The 13,146-nt window shown below is 37.7% G+C and overlaps 1 protein-coding gene across 1 annotated transcript in view; it reads left to right on the top strand.

Annotated features, from left to right (window-relative positions):
- Nucleotides 1-13,146, top strand: part of Ac3 (Adenylate cyclase 3) — a 535,594-nt gene that overhangs the window by 143,427 nt on the left and 379,021 nt on the right. The window lies entirely within an intron of this gene.

The raw sequence follows: 13,146 nt of genomic DNA on the forward strand, positions 1-13,146 counted from the left end.
TCATATACGTCAAAACCAGTAGTACGGAAATCAAGTTAATTGTGGAAAAATGCAAATTTTACTTATCCAGTGAATGAGAGCCTTTTTAACTGAACTCATCGCTCTAATAAACGATTAGAGGAGTCCTACAGACTCAACCGTCACAGCTTTACAAGTTATCTATGTATGCAGTGCTATTTTTTAAATTTTCATCTACTTAAGCTGATGAAAATTTTGAATAAGTGATGTTAATCAAGGTGAACAAAGTTTTACTGGATAATAGTTTGTTTAAAAAAAGTATATTCGAGGTATCAATTCACCTCACCTTTTTCCTAAGAAGGCATTTTTTTAGTGTCGGAGTAGGTCTTTGCTCTCATTCTATTGGAAGCAGAGAGACTTCCTGTCCGTGAATTACGCAGGTTTAAAAAATTGACGGTCATCATTTAACGTAATGGAAAATTGGCAATTAGAATAACTTAAGATTACATTATATCTGATTTAATCAGTGCATCCTAAGATGTTTAGTTGAACTTGATATGGTGTTGTTAATTAATTTCTTGCAATCACTCAAAAAATATTTTTCTCATTTAGTGAATTCTTAGCTCGGTATTTTTGTTCTAACGTCAATGAGGTATATACGTGCATTATATATTTAATTAAAGGCATTTAACCGAAACAATGCAGTTCACGTCCATCTGCATCATCTTTTCATGTGTCGTTCTTTGTCCATATTCCTCCGGTATCCCTTTTCTTATTTGAAACGTGCGTTAGGTAACCTCGCGGGTGTTGTAATCGTTATGATACAAAATACTGAGTTATGAAAAGAAATTATAATGCAATAGTCATGGTTATTTAAGTAAATGGGTGATTGCGATTTTATCTCTAAGACTTGAACAACTATGGTTATATTGTACGTGAAATAAAGGTCTTTATTCCACCAACTAAAAATATGCTATTAATTGAATTGGTGAAATTCTGGAATCTCAAGTAATATATTCAATTTTTATATGGAGCATTAGAATACCAATGGGCAATTACATTCACCAGCAAATCTCCACGAAAATTCATAGGAACACCAGTGAATTTAAACCGTTTATTTCACTCAGTTTCAAGTCTCTCAATTATGTAACGGAGATGAGAATGAGTGTCAGAAAAATTTATTGGCATGACAAACTTAAGTATCATGGACGTCAAAGCGCTTCAGCTAATTTTTAACTACATGACTTTAAAGAAGGCCAGAGTGCATTGAAACGTTTGAGTGCTGACATCATAGACCCTTACTTTCACTAGCTTATAAATATGGCTTAGTTTTGCTATTATCCATGAATTGAATAAAATAAAATAAAAAAGCACTACTATCAGCTACAAGAATAAGACCGTTTAAAATGTTGCCTGATTATTGAAATTCTCGTTTTTATGTAGTTTTTATTTCTAATGTACCCAATTTATTTCGCAATATTAATGGGTATATTTTCTGACGATTTGCCCTTACTCTTTACATTTTTTACCCGGGCCATCGTAAAGTACTCCAATTCCCTTGATTTCCTCTCGACCTTCGGCAAAGTACTAAAGACACTAAGTTTGGACAAAAACGAGAAACCATCCATGACGCTTTGCTGGGAGGCTGTTTGAGAGATTGAGACCTTGCTGAAGTGATCCAAGTCAAGAAAGAGAAAAAAAAAATCAAGGTGCTCTCCTAATAAAGCTGTCTTCGTCGTCGTCTTATTGCCTCGGAGCCTTTTTTTTCCTCCTCTCCTCTAATTCTGCTCTCCCTTCACTTTCACTTCCCTCCGGTCTACCCATCGGTCCACTGCCTTCCACCCTCTCGCCTTCCTCCTACCCCCGCTCGCAAGCCCCCAACCCACCCTCGTCACTACCCACGGCACCCCTCCTCATTTCCCACGAATGAAACTCGCGCCGACACCCCTCCTTCCTCACGTACAGCTCTCTTCCCCAAACGCTGCCTCGCTAACCCCCGGGAGAGGGGAGGAGGGTTGCAAAACCATTCTTCCTCACGATCCACATAATTTCCAACCCTCGCCCGCTTCCCACGGTCGACAGTCGTCGTGCTTTAGACCTAAGGATCCATCTTTTCGAGTTGGAGAAATATTATCATCCCTCGAAGTTCTTTTTTCCCGAAAGTAAATTTGAGATTCATATTATATTCGAATCAAATCGCACTAATTCAGAGATCGCTATGCACCATACGGTATTTATTTAGTGCTGGGAAAGTAATATTAATGTTGAAGTACTTATGTGAAAGACAAAAGTATTCCCCAAGGGATGGCGTCTCCCATCTCGAGGCGTGCTTGGACTTATTTCACATCATCAGGCTACCACGCTAAGATATTTCTAGGTGTTTCTTTGAATTAGGTGAATTCAAAAAGGGAGATAGCGTTAGTCACATGATTACGCGATTGCGCTGGGACGAATTAAAGAAGAGACGGACCATCGGAAGGTTAGGGAAAATGTTTGAATTGTACGCAGGGAATGAGACATGGGGAGACATCAAGGAGGAGACACAAGCTGGTTGTTGCAAAGGAAGGGAGGATCACGCACATAAACTAAAATGGCTCACTCAAAGGAGTGACATAAGTAGGTAAGTACTCCATCCAAAATGAGGGCTTAAGTGATTGGGACAGATTACCTGGAAATGTTTTGAAATCTTCTCCTGTGAACGTCTGGAGCTTCAAGAGGAGAATGACCGTACACCTGGACTTAATTATTTTTTCTTTCTAATTACGACCTGGCTTTCTTCTAATTATTGATTGGTTTAACTGTGATTTTGGATTTCTTTCTTTAAAATTTTTTCTTGTGACTGTAATTTTTAACTATTTCAGAATGTAACTGTATCTTTGGTGGCTTTGTTTAACTGTACCTTGATTGGTTGATACTGCACTTTGATTGGTTTAGCTATACCTTAGCATCTGCCTGATTTACAAATTGCATTGTAATAAATAGACAATATTAAATGCATAATATTCATCTGCAAGTGACGCAGTAGCCCCCTTGGATCCGCCTCTCTGACGTCAACACTGAAATACGAGAATTTTGGCAACGAAAAGTTATTTCTGTGATTTCCGTTAAGTCCGTGATTGGAATCTATAGTCATCGAATTTCGGTCCAGTGATCAGACATTTAAGATACCGAGGCTTCCTCTATGAGTTTCTATGATTAAAAGGGAGGCAAGATTTATTGAAATAATGGTCGTGTAGACAAGTACCTATTTGTCATCGCACCGTGTCACTGACCACGATTCTACGTAGGTTGTTGCCTTACTTTTTTGTTAGCCTTACTGCGTAGGTGAGTTGCTTGATTCTTAGGCTATTAATAACCTTCTTTGCTTCAGTTGCTTGAATGGAATAATAAAAAAATTGCTGGAAAAGTCATCAACAGTACTTCTTATAGTAGTAACCCACTGATGCGCACGATTTGTTGCGAGAAATTTCACAGAGGAAGGTCATTCGTCTAGACTGGGACCGAATCCCCATCATCACGCGACTACTTCGCAACATTTTTAAGTACGGTTATTCATCGGGACATCTTGTTCGTTTCGAAGTCCTTAGAAATAATGCATAGCGTGAGGGAGCGCCTCGGTGACTTAATTAGATGAAGCACTCGGCTGGAAATCCAAGTAGTCGCATTCGAATATAGACATGGGCGAGATATTTTTCCACCTGGAGATTTCTTCAGATTCTTACCTTCCAATGGCGAATTGGATAACGCGTCGAGGTTATTGCGGGCTGTTTTTATGGAGTTCCATGGACTCGGGAGCCTCCTATTGGATTTCTTCTGCGAAGGAAAGAGATGCGCATTGAGTTCGGAAGACGGGATATTAATTCTTGCTTTTTGCAAAAAGGACGAAGGATTCTTTTGGAAACTCATTCGATCGTCTCCCGACCACTATTGCTCGAGTCAGCTTTCAACTTATACGCGCAGTACGAGTATGAATACGGCTGTTCATAGGAATGAATTCCTTAGAAACTGGTGTGCCTTTGGTGATGAGATAAACTTCTTACTGGAGCAAGGGAGATGGTTTCCATGAAACAAAATCAGTTTAGCTTTTGATGAAATAAAATTACAAAACGTATTTCTTTATATATATATATATATATATATATATATATATATATATATATATATATATATATTCATATATATAGTATATTTTTTTTTTAAGGTAATCTACCGGTTAAGGTAGGTTTTTCGATGGACACAACTACCAAACAAATATTTTGTGACTACTAACAAAACACAACCCTAAATTCTACTCTACACCAGGTCCCTCTTCATCTCTGAGTACTTTCTTCCGCCCTTCATCCCGTCCAACATCCCTATCCTGTTCCTTCCCTTTCCTCTTTTGCCCAACATTCTACCCTCTATCACAGTCTTCAACATCCCACTGCCGGTCAACACCCCCTTCATCCACTTTTCCTGCCTCCATAGGATTGCTCCCAACAAACCCCTCTCTTCGCCCACCATACCAAGTACTTCCTCATTTGTTTTCTTCTCTGTCCATTTCACCTTCTCCATTCTTCTCCACACCCACATTTCAAAAGCCTCCAGTCTACGTCTATCCTCCTGCTTCAATGACCACGTTTCCGCGCCGTACATAGCTACGCTCCATATCAAAGTTTTTACGAGTCTTTTCTTAACATCCTTACTCAAAGTCCCCGTCATCAACTCCCTCCTCCTCGTGAAAGCCTCTTTGCCTAGCGCAATTCTTCTCCTTACGTCCTCACTACTTTGACCGTGTTGGTCCAAAACACTACCGAGATACGTAAACTGTTCTACCTGCTCTAGTTTTTGCCCTCCTATTTTAATGTTAAGCTTGCCCTTTTTCTTTCTAGAAAATCGCATAACCTTTGTTTTATTAATGTTGATTCTCATCCCATACCTGTCGCCCTGAATTTCCAATTCACTCAGCAATGCTTGCAGCCCCTTGGCTGACTGACAAACTAAAGCTTGGTCATCAGCAAACCTAACTGATTTTACGAATTCCCCGCCCACTTTCATTCCTACCTCTAGTTCTTCCCATGCCTCTTTGATCATTTCCTCTGCATACAGGTTGAACAGCAACGGTGATAATGGGCAACCCTGCCTTACACCCCTTCCTAACACTGCCCATCCTGACTCCCCGTTTCCCACCCGCACCTGAGCAGTCTGAGACATGTACAGGTTGCGGATTAGCCTCCTTTCCCTCCAATCTATTCCTATTTTCTGCAATATACTCATAAGTTTTTCCCAATTCACTCTATCAAACGCTTTTTCGAAATCTACGAAACAGGCAAATACCTCCTGGTTGTGTTCTATATTCCTCTCGATTAATAATCTCATTACTGCAATTATATATATATATATTCATATATATATATATTTTTTTTTTTTCATATATATATATTCATATATATATATATAGATATATATATTTTCATATATATATTAATTCATATATATATATATATTTTCATATATATATATATATATATATAAGTGTGTATATATATACACAGGATATGTACATAAATATATGCATATATATACATATATATATGTGTGTGTGTATGTATATATATATATATATATATATATATATATATATATATATATATATATATATGTATGTACCTGTATATATGGCGAACGAGGAGGATAAGTAATATGCGAAGGGAATAGTCGGCTGGAGTATTGATCATAGAGACTACGCTAAACTATTCTTGTTGTTATTGTCTTCGTCATCGAGATTGATTACATTTGTAAAAATGATCTTTGTAGGTATTCATGGGTATTTTCTGTTTTAATGCTCCATTATACCCACGGAGGTAGATGACTGGGAATGGACCTCAGTAAAGGTCAAAGTAAATGAATAAACCCATTGACCACCCACTTCTCATAAGAGAACCACAAGGGGGAACAGTATGGATTTGGATAGGTTTTCTCAGGTGGACCTTTGGAGGGGTCTAAGGAGGATAATGATTAAGACGGGAAGAAAAACGGCGAAAGAAGTTTTCTAATGGACGGAGGTAAGCAATCTGTTGAGCGAAAAACGGCAGACGGTGGGAACAAATGGGTTTGGGAAATGTGGGTCCGTAGCGGAGTTGATGGATGTGATGGGAGGGAGAACTTGGGATAAAGAGGAGATGGTGAATGAACGCGAGCTTATTTGAAAGAGTTGGAGACACGAAAAGAAATGTATATAAGGGTTTAAAGGTGGTTGCTCTCGATCAGAAAAACATTATCTTAATGTTTGAGGAATATTTTTAGTTTTAGGCAGAATTGTACCGAACAGTTATCACAACATTATTATCGGAAAATTATTCTCATTGCAATGTTAATGACCTACTGTTGTTATTATTTTTTCTTGATCAGTTATTCTTTCTGTTAATCTATTAGGAAGTTAATAAAAGTAGTACCTTTAACGTGAAATAAAGTGCTTCCTTCATTTTGCGTTGGTTTATCTCTTTGAGGGAATTATGAAGTTACTCACGACTAGGTATCCAATTTTTGTAGTCTTTTGTCCACACGTTTCCGTTTTTGTTCTACAATGGCTTGTAATCATGGGTAATATACTATATAATATTCTATTTTATTAATATGTTTCATCTTTTGGTAATTTTATTCCATCGACAAGGTCTGCCAACTTTTAATTTTTAATTATTTCCTATTAAATAGCGTTTAAAATTAAGAAGTTCAGACGCGTGCAATTATATATTATTTTTGTATTTCAAAGCGCACAGGGCTGTCATCATGAATGATGTATTGACGCAAAAAAAGAGCCACTGAAACTGCAGTCTCAATTACGTTCAAATGAAGACGTTATTTTTATGATAAAACCAATAGTTTACTTGTAATTCCATCCCAGAAGGTGATCTAATGAGATAGGTTGTAATCTCACGTTTTCCGTCACCTATCCCCTTTAAACCCCTACTTATCCCTCACATTCAGGTGTCATTAAGGAAGCAGTAAGACGGACCGTTCCCTTGTTTCTACTCCCGACTAAGGGCTTCCAAGGTTTCCCTCCGTTTCTCCGATACACCCCAGTTGCCCACGAATATCGAGGCCCTTAGAATTTCTCTATGGGATCGTCCCCTTTTCCACCTACCGCTGAATCTTTCATTATCACTCGTTCCCCAGAACATAAAAAAAACATTGGTTATATCTCTCCCAGAGAACAACGAAAAAGTGTCTGATTATTCCCTTTTATTCATGTCGCTACATAATTGTCATTAACGCCTATAAATATTCATTACTCAGTACAATCAATCAGAATGTAATTTAGGAACCTTATTTTATAATTCTAGCGCTTAACTTGAAGTAGGATAAATCGCCTAACGCCCCGTTAAGAATTGTAGTTACTCTCTGTAAGAGGTGTTCTCACATTTACGTAATGAATTTGGTCACGCTATTCGTAACTAAACTTGGCCGAAAGTTTAAAGCACATCTTGTCAAGAATTGGTATCTCCGCGGCTCTGTAATGGACGGCTCTGAGTGTCTTATTTTATGGACCATTTTGCAGATAGACGACGTTGTAGCAACAAGGACGGTGATAGTAGTTAACGCATTAGTACGTACACAGCGATCACGAGTCGGTCCACTTTGATGAGCTGCCAATGGGATACTCCCGTGCATAACTATGCGTTCGAGTGTCATATTGATGTCACAATTGCGAAATGAAACCATGAAATCATTTTTCTCGTTTTGGAATGATAATGAGATGATACTGCTATAATATTGATGCGATCCTATTTGCTATATATCCCTTTGGCAAGTGCTGATTTGAAATATGGAGAATACAAACCCAACGGAGTCAAGGTACCGCATATATTCTTTCGTCATCAACAAGATTCTATTTTGTTTTAAATGATACTCGAAATACCCCCCCCATTTTTTGCAATCCACTCTCATCCACGGAGGATAACTTTTTTTTCTGGAATGACGTTTGAAATATCCGAGCTATTTAAAATTTATATTTTGAAATTACGGAAAGGAATGGTAAACTAAATCCGATTTTTGGGAAAGATTGTAGACCGTTTGGTTTGGTTACCTTGTAGAGGCAACACATGGTAGTTTAAAGCCGGGCTTCTCAAAGGATGTCTTTTTTCCTACCTTGTCTTCCCTCTTTTTTTTCGTTACGAGAATCAATTTAATGTGTTTTGACAGTAAAGGGTCGCACGGAAGAGAAGGGATTTAATGGTCCCAATCTCATCTCGCTTCAATAAAGACATTCATCTTTCGAGATATCTTCTTTTCCCGTCCCAATCTTCTTAAGACTTCTTCCTCCCTTGTTTTTCTCATTTATCCCATAAACGAAAAAAGGAGGTTGGACAGCTTGACAATAGAGGAGCACCCAAAGGAAGACTTCGAATCTTTCTAGGTTTCTATCCGTAATATTGCAGTCCGTACTATGCCAACCACGTCCAGTGGATGCTAGTTTTTGTCTCCTTAATGGTACCACGGATCGCGTACTTTTTATGCATACAAAGAAGATATATTTGAAATGAACCGAATTGAAAGTCGAAATGTATACGAAAAAACTTCATTAAATTTTCCTCCTGTGATTTTACGAGAAAAAATACCATTTTACACTGGAATAAGGTTAGTAATTAGGAAAACTTAAAAAGATATGTATTTTTACATTGAAATTTAATGTAGTTATTTGGAAAAAAAAATAAATACTTGAGGTATGAACGTAGTTTCATGTAATCGATCGATTTTGCTAAACTAAAGTTCGCAGATTGGTATCCCTTATCGGGAATGAATGTTCGGTTTTAATGGCTTTTCGGGCCCTTGGGATTCGTATGCTTCCGAGACAAAGGTATCTTATCGGGATTTAAAGGGCACTTGGGCCACCTGAATCGTCCAGAATGAAAGGAAAAAAAATGAACTGTCAGTTTTAATTAAAAATGCACGTGAATGTTGTTGGGTCATCCGGAGACGGAAGTCGAGGCGAATCAAAACTTTCATTATTTGTAGATATCCATGAGATCCGGCTCGAAATGATAGTTTTTCGGTGGTTTGCGGGTGGTCGCCGTGCAACATAACGGCTTTCAGGAAACTCCATTCCGAGTGTTATATTTATCCGATGCAATCAATAATGAATTTCCATTACAAATGTAAAGGCGTCTGAGATTGTAATCGAAATATTTTTCCTTCTTTTTTCAGGTGGGTGGTAGATGCAATTCTTTCTTGTACCATGGTGATATTTAGTGAGCTGTCAATGGTGAGTACAATATTGAACTGACTCCATTTATTATTTCCCCAATTTGAAGGCGTTAAAAGTAACACCACATTGCTTACCATTTTTAATTGCCATTAATTGGGTTTTAATTACTCACTAATAATGGTTTATTCTACGTAAAAGTATCACATTATGGTAAAGTAAAAAATGTATGTTAATTTGTATGTGTATATATATATATATATGTATATATTTATGTATATATATATGTATATATATATATATTTATATATATATATATAATATATATATATAACCATAAAAACAGTAATCAACCTGAAGGTCAGTTTGGTAGGTGATGATAGAGTTCACAGTTCCTTTCCCTGTGCCGGTTATGGTTTCCCAGGAAGATCTGTTACCCGAAAAATCACATAGATTGGGTGAAGCTGCAGGTGTCCAGGAATCAAACCCGCGCCCCTCCGGTCAGTGGTAGAACTCTCTACCCCCTGGACCAGCGCGACCCATATATATATGTTTTTATATATGTATATATATATATATATAAATATATAAAAACACAGATGTAGATTTTTAGAATATAGAGACACAAAGAAAGGACACTCACAATTTGTTATTTTACGTTTCGACAGCACGGCTGTCGTCTTCAGAATTGAAGACGACAGCCGTGCTGTCGAAACGTAAAATAACAAATTGTGAGTGTCCTTTCTTTGTGTCTCTATATTCTAAAAATCTACATCTGTGTTTTTATATATTTGTATGTCGCCGATGAGCGTTCCATTTCGAAGATATTTTATATATATATATATATATATATATATATATATATATATATATATATATAAATAGATGTATATATATGTACATATATCTATATATATGTATATATATGTATGTATATATATATATATTTATTTATGTATATTGAATAGAATAGGCATAGAAAGGAGGAAAGGAGTATGCGGAATCGAAGAAGGACTCACTGTAGTTTCCGATGTCAGTTTGTTCTTTTTTGAAACAATAATACAGGTGTGCGTTTATATACTATATAACACTAGGACGGAACATCAGAGTACAAAAATAGGCATAGAAAATACGTAACTCCCATTTAAGATAGTTTTAGCTTTCGGTCTTTTCTTAGGCCTTCATCAGGTCAGAACAGTCTGACCTGAAGGTTCAAGAGAAGGCCGAAAGCTCTAACTATCTTAAATATTGGTGTCCTATTACGTGTTTTCCATGCATACTTTTGTATTCTATTTTGCCATCAAAGTGTTATATTGATATAGTGAGTGCTTCTACATAATCTATATATATATATATATATATATATATATATATATATATATATATATATATATATATATATATATAATGTAAGCATTTTTTAAATTATCATATACACGCATCGCCACCCTGAATGCGTCGATACGATGGCGCGCACGTAACTTCCTATATAAGAGTTTTCTCCGTCTCATTTTTACTGTGAAATCAAGTCTCGTGTCCATATGTCCGTCTGTCCCGCTGTCCCACTAAGCCCATCAGTCACGTCCCTCCCAATTCCTTATCTCATAATACAATCAACCCACTCTCTTTCTCCATTTCTCCCTCATTTCTCTCTCTCGAACCCTTTCCAGTTCTCTCTACCACCTTCTCCCTCTTCCCCTCGCTACCCCGGGTCCCCAACCTCCCCCTCCCTCCCCTCCGCAAGCACTCAAAAACCTGAGCAAGCCGCGAGCGTCGTGTCCAGGGAACCAGACACCCCGGCCGGATTCGATTTCTGGCTCCAGACCCATCCCCTCCCCCCTCCCTCTCCCCCGACGCCTCCCATCCCCTCTCCTCGCCCTTCCCCTCCGTCCTTTTCCCACACCCTCCCCCCGCCCGGCCTCCTTTCCCTTCCTTCCATCCCCTCTTCTTTCTCTCTCTCTCTCCCTCCCCCTCTCTCCACTGCTCGTCTTGAAGTGCGCACTTGTTAAGTGCACGTAAAGTGCAAACCGCAGTAAGGGTACAAAAAAAAATCTTTTCCGAAAACACGGTCCCCGAGATGTTGGAACAAAAATTCACTTGCAAATGTAGAGAGCGGTGGTACAATTGGGTGCCGACCATCGTTCACGCTCTCATTACGTATGCGTAGTCCCTGCAATGCCTGAAATACGCGGAAGGCCTCCTTTTTACATGTCATTTTGCCAAGCGTTATGCATTCCTCAATTAGCACCACTAGATCGCGTCAGAAACAATCGGTTTATGAGTACATATTTTCGGATTCCCGTACGGAATTTCTCAATCGTCGCAATTTTTTCGCACGAATGAATTAGATGATGTGATATTAGAAATAGAAAAAAAATATTTTTTATTGCACTCTCCTATTTCTGTTGCACTGGTAACAAAACAGTCGATCTCTTTTTACAGTTTTTGCATCAATAGAGCGCTGTTCAAGCGAGGTATTTGTCGGGGCGACGCAGATTAATTTTATTTTGAATATGAGACGGAATTTTTTTCGACGAAATTTTGAAACAGGGCATTCAAATAGCAGCTAATTTCATTTCCATGGAATCGAATTTCACTGCGGGGATGTAGGTCAGGTGATTCCGGGAATGCTTTCTTTTCTCTGTCAATTGACACTAAACTGTTTGGGAATGAAACCGATTTTCTGCTTTGTCTACAAACACGGTTTGTTACTTTAGCAAATGGCCTTCTTTTGTAACTACCGGTTTTCTGTTCTAAGTAAATACTCGACCAAAAAGCGAACATTCAATCGAATGAAGAATATTTCACCTGCTCGTGGAGGCCATAAACACGCGAGGTTTTTTCTAGTATTGTTTTCCTAGGGTTATTTATCTTCTTTGATAAGCAGAGATGATCGCTTTACAATTGTTGCCACGAGATTTGTGAGTTCAGCATTTTTTTAAATGTATCTCTGGGCGCCCTTAACTACTTACTCCCAGAATGCGACTTTAATCAACTGAAAACCATTTAAAACCTGAAAGCTACAGTTTATTTAATCCCGAGGTTGGCCCCGAATACAAATTTCATCAACTGAAAATAATTTCAAACCTTAAAACTACAGTTTATTTAATCCCGAGGTTGGTTTAACGATCAAAGAGTCACCGATGGCTTGGTCCCCATAGCATGTCGTTTTCATGCAAAGGATTCCGTTCCGTTCGATTATTTCTCGTAGTGGAATGTTGTGGTGTGCATTTTCAGACGCCTACCATAGTTTTTGAGGTATAAGCGAGGTTTTTTTCATTTGGTTAAGGGAAATCGCCCGGTGATTGACATTTATTTGAAACATATGTTTTGGCGATTGAATGTGTGCGTTTGATAGAGTACTGACTGCAAGTTCCATATCTTGTTCTTCTTCCTGAGCATCTGTTAATTCTATGAATGTTAATTGATTCTTAAAGTTAAAGATTGGGGGAAATTGGCGTGTTGTCTTTCTTCCTGAATAGAGCGTATTTTAAAACTTTATTGGTTAGGTGATATATAAAGAAATATCACTAATGTACCCTAAAATGTATTCCCATTGAAAATATCATTGAAATTCAATAAGAAAAAGGAAGGAAAAATGTTTACATTTGAGTAAATTACGAATGTGTTTATACATTAATAGCGTGGATTTGTTTAGCACAGATGCCTTAAGGTAGGGGAACACGAAATGTGTTCAAGTATTAAAACCACACCATTTTTTTCAGCTTCAAATACCTGGGAAATCAATAAATAAATGACAAAAATGACTTCACTGCGCTAATCATAGGTTTTATATTGTTGCTGCCTTTGGGAGACGCATTTTTAAAACTTAAAAATGGCGTTGTTTGGTATTCATTAAGAGCGTGTAATTATTCGTTTTCCTAAATTTCTGGTGTAAAAAATTTGCGAGAAAAAAATCATAAGAACGTAGAACATAAACGCACCTTGTACGTACTTCTAATGGATAGTGAAACACGCTCTGTATTACTGTTGAGGATTGCGGTAAT

The sequence above is a fragment of the Hetaerina americana genome, unplaced genomic scaffold, assembly GCF_022747635.1.
Source record: "Hetaerina americana unplaced genomic scaffold, ioHetAmer1.1.p SCAF_9, whole genome shotgun sequence".
Taxonomy (NCBI): Eukaryota; Metazoa; Arthropoda; class Insecta; order Odonata; family Calopterygidae; genus Hetaerina; species Hetaerina americana.